Here is a 4,780-nt window from a genome sequence, read left to right as displayed (position 1 = left end):
TTCAGATGCCTGAGTGTTAGACTTGTGAAATATGGTTGTCTTACCTTCTACATCATCAGAAAATTATGAAAAATTAACTTGGTAATAAATATGTAAGGAAAATGACTTTCTTTCCCTCTGTATTTTCTGTTAATTTCTGGGGAGTGCTTTAGTTATTTGTGTATAACTAGCATCTATTTAAAATTATTATTTGAAAAACTATGGACTTGACCTTAGCCAATGAAAGGTGGGAATCAAAGATATATAACTATAAAACACTTTTACCTGTGAAGAATAGAGGAAGCAATGTAAATTTACTGCCAGGCAGGATTCATTTACTATATCTGCTACACTAACTATGTGATCTAGAGGACATCACTAACCTTTTCATCTTAATTTTCTGACATGGAAACACACACACACACACACACACACACACACACACACACACACACACACTCAATTATATACCAAAATATTGTGTGAACTGAATGATTACAGGCAAGTACAAGGCTCTTGGCAGTTAGATTTTCTCTCTTACCAGAAGTTTATAATAACCTGGAGGAGATGGACAATTCTACAAATAATAAAATTATTTGAATGAAAGTGGTGAGTAGGTGAGAGGTAGAAATGTCCAGAGGGGTTATGTTTAAGTCACCAACAAAATGTTTCCAGTTTTGAATACTGCTGTGATGGTGTATGACTCAAATTCTGCCCTGGCAAAAGTAGATGATTGGAGGGCAGAAATATAGTCTGGAAGTAGAATCTGCTTTAGATTACACAAAAGAATATTCAGATGGTGCCATCCTTAACCAAGTGGTTTTCTGCATAAGAATCCATCTTGCTAGCTAGATGTCTTCATTTATTAAAGTTACATTTCTCTCTTTTAATTCCCATTCTTTTTTTTTTTTTGACTGCTGAGCAGATTTTATTTTTGCAGGCAAGAATGCAGAAAGACACAGAAAGTTTAATCTTTTAACTGAGCTCTCAGGGGTGAGGTGACTCTCTTCCTGAAGGGAGCTGAGGCATCCTGAACTTTGAGAGGCCCAGGTTTAGGTCTAAGAAGGTATATGTGCTGTAGTCATGATGCTTGAGATTCTTGTAGGTGATGTTGTCAAATGGCTCAGCAAGAGCCGTGGTGGCTTTTTGGTGGACTTTGCTTCTTGGGATTCGTTGGCAATCTCTTTTCATTCTTTCCTGATTCTGCAGAGAGAGAAACTATAGGAGCAACTCCTCGAAACACTCCTGCTTCTAGAAACACGGTCTTCAGCACCTCAGCTCAAACTTGCCCCAGCAGAAGAAAGGCTGCCATGGCCGTGACTCGGGCATGGGCCAATCCTCCTTCAAAGTCAACAAATATATGTGAACAAGATCCTCATTATCAGTTCTTACTTTGTTCAAGCATCGATCAATAGAATTCAGTTTAACAGAGTATTTGCATTTACAGAGTATTGCTTTATGATATACATCATATATGTGTACTATATATCATATATATAATATTATCATTGCTTTATGATATACATAGTATATATGTAGTATATATAATAAATATAATAATTACATGTGTATATAATATTTCCCTCCCTCTCCTCAGAGTACAAACTTTTTTTTCTTTCAGTCAGGAAGGTCATGCTGCTACTGTCTATTGTTGTGTCTGGTCCAGAACAATGACCTTCAGCATGATCTTTTCAGGAAAATAGCATTTCTCAGCATTTGTTTCTCACTTGAGAAGTTGCAGCTGGCTTTATCACCCTTTCCAAGCACTTCCCTGAATAAAGAACAAAGTTCACAGCAATTTTAGGTAGAAGCAACAAATAAGTGATTGCTAGATTCAAAAAAGCATTTTCTGAGCACTGCTGTGAATTATCATTTCATCTAAGCTTCCTCACATCCCAAGGACACACTCTCAACCTGAAAGGGATTGTGTTCCAAGAGTACAAATACCCACTACTGCCAGACCTTACCAGCCACTTAAGCAGAGGCACTACACAGCACCAAACATTTCCTGCTAATTTAATTTATATGAGCCAACATTTTAAGTCCCCAGATCCTTCGGATACTGAATAGTTCAAGTTTCTGGAACATCAGGACTCTTGTGCAGTCCCCAAGAAAATGTCTTCACATAGGTGTCTTGGAAGCCAGTTTACAACTATTCTCTGGCAAAAGACTATGTTGTGGGGCTTCTTTAAACCCAACATACAGAAGAGTAACTGCTATTGAATTTGTATTTAAAACATAGCTATTTATACTTTCCAAAACAATTTTCTGTATTATCATGTAATCGTACTTCATTAAAAAAACTATAAAGCAGGAAGGGCTAAAAATCATTGTATTTAATTTAGTGAGGAGGTGAAGGATATGGGTTGAGCACAAGGATATTGGAATCAGAAAGAGCCTGAATCCCAGCTTTGTCATTTGTTGTTTCTTTCTTAAAGCTATTTATTCTGGTTTCCCCCAGTTCTTTGGTTATAAAATAGAAACCTTTTCATAGGGTTGTTTTGAGCAGTATATATTACCCGTTAAACATACTAAATACTGCCCAGTATGCATTAGACACTCAATAAATGTTAAATGTTATTTATAATAACAGTATTGCTTTGTAATGGAATAATGAGACACAAAGTTCAGATGATGTACAAAAAGCCAAGAGATATGATTAGTGACAAAGCAGGATTTTGAAGTCACTCTCTTTCAACTCCTGTGCCAGTATCCTTAGCATTTCCTTAACACATTACAAGGTAGGATTAAGTGCAAAATAAATAGACAGTAAAAAGTCACATGTAAATACACAATATGGACAATTGTACATGCCAGGTTTTCTGCCTTGGAAAACCAGTAGTTGTAACCTTTTGCCTAGAGGTTACAAAAGGCAAACTTTTGAACTTTTGAACTCCCAGAAGTTGTCCACTAGATTCAAATATTTCATTATGAATACACTAATATGAATATCTGAATAAAAATTATGTATTTCTATGTATATTATATTGATAAATTTGTAAATAAATGTGTTTCAAACAAAAAGGGTAATGGAAACATTTATATATTGGAGCAGTAAGAGAAACATACTTTGTTAACAAGAATTTTGAAGATTTTTTGCTGTAAATTTTTCTTTTGTTTTAATGATTTTTTTTTAAGAACAGAAGACATGTATGTTTATTTTTCAAAACTTGGAAGGGGACAGAGAAAAGCAAGAAAGCAAAGAAGCCAAAATAATGCAATGACCAATTCTAAATTTGCTGTATCATTGTATAAACTTTATTTCAGCCATATGTATATATTTAATATTTTGATTATAGACATATATATATAGACAGTGTTTTTTAAAAAAACACTATGCAGGTTTAAAACACATTCAGCTTAATGATATACAAGGATATTTTCACAAATCATTTAATATATATGCTCTAAATGGCAAACAATATTTTACTGATAAATAGGTAGTAATTTAAATATTAATTTATATTAAACACTTAGGTCATTTCCTATTTTTATGTATTAAAAGGACATTTTTACACAAATTACACAAAGCAATATTAACCTTTTGATGGAAATTCCTAGAAATCAAATTTCTGAGATAAATTCTAGGTGTACTGATAATGCTTTTGCTACATGTGGCTTAATATTTTCATTAATAAGTCTTCGTATTGCAATATTTACATTTATATACATAAGAGACCTCTTAACCTGCACTTCAACTATATTGGGTATATACTCAATGTAATATTAATTTAAATATATAAAAATAAAAATAACACCTCAGTTTTTCTTAATTTGTTTCTTTGATTATCAGAGTAATTGAATGATTACCAGAGTAAACAACTGTAGTTCTTCTATGAATTGTTTATTTCAATTTCCCACTTTAAAAAATTCCAGAAACATCTTTATCTAAATCTACTATTTATTCTCACACTTCAACAGCAACATTATTTGTGCTTTTTTTCTCTCTCTCTCTCTTATTTTTATTATTTGTGCTTTCTCTTGAATCTCCACATCCCAGTTGGGGGCCTTGTTATCAAGGTCTCTTAACCTCACACAGTACCCACATATGCCAACAGCAGGATGATATCTCTCCTTCAAAGTTAATGCCCTCAGATTCACTTTTTAGATTTATCCACATTATATGTTTTCAGAACTTTTTTCTTTTTACATTTTGGCATACTGATGTTATTATTTGCTGGTTTTAATTTTAATGTTGATTTAAAATGATCTGATTTTTTAATTTTTTTGTGGTTTCATTAAACAGTGTGGAGAGCAAAAGAAGAGACTAGGATAAATGTATTTGTTTTTTCTCTACCAATAATCTATTCGCAGAATGTGGTTTTTTTTTTAACATCTTTATTTAGGTATAATTGTTTTACATTGTGTTAGTTGCTGCTGTATAAAAAAGTGAATCAGCTATATGTATACATATAACCCCATATCCTCTCCCTCTTGCGTTTCCCTCCCACCCTCCCTATCCCACCCCTCTAGGTGGTCACAAAGCACCCAGCTGATCTCCCTGTGTTATGCAGCTGCTTCCCACTAGCTATGTATTTTACATTTGGTAGTGGATATATGTCAATGACACTCTCTCACTTCGTCTCAGCTTACACTTCTCTCTCCCCATGTCCTCAAGTCTATTCTCTACGTCTGTGTTTTTATTCCTGTCCTGCCCCTAGGGCCTTCAGAACCTTTTTTTTTTTTTAGATTCCATATATATGTGTTAGCATACAGTATTTGTTTTTCTTTTTCTGACTTACTTCACTCTGTATGACAGTCTCTAGGTCCATCCACCTCACTACAAATAACTCAATTTTGT

At 33.7% G+C, this 4,780-nt stretch overlaps 1 pseudogene; it reads right to left on the bottom strand.

Moving 5' to 3' along the window:
• Positions 1–966: 966 nt before the first annotated feature.
• On the bottom strand, positions 967–1,291 carry LOC102989432 (NADH dehydrogenase [ubiquinone] flavoprotein 3, mitochondrial-like; annotated as a pseudogene).
• Between the last annotated feature and the right edge of the window lie 3,489 nt (positions 1,292–4,780).

The sequence above is a fragment of the Physeter macrocephalus genome, chromosome 12, assembly GCF_002837175.3.
Source record: "Physeter macrocephalus isolate SW-GA chromosome 12, ASM283717v5, whole genome shotgun sequence".
In the NCBI taxonomy this organism is placed as follows: domain Eukaryota; kingdom Metazoa; phylum Chordata; class Mammalia; order Artiodactyla; family Physeteridae; genus Physeter; species Physeter macrocephalus.
The sequence above is the reverse complement of the archived record's forward strand: the minus strand, read 5'-3'. Positions and strand labels throughout refer to the sequence as shown.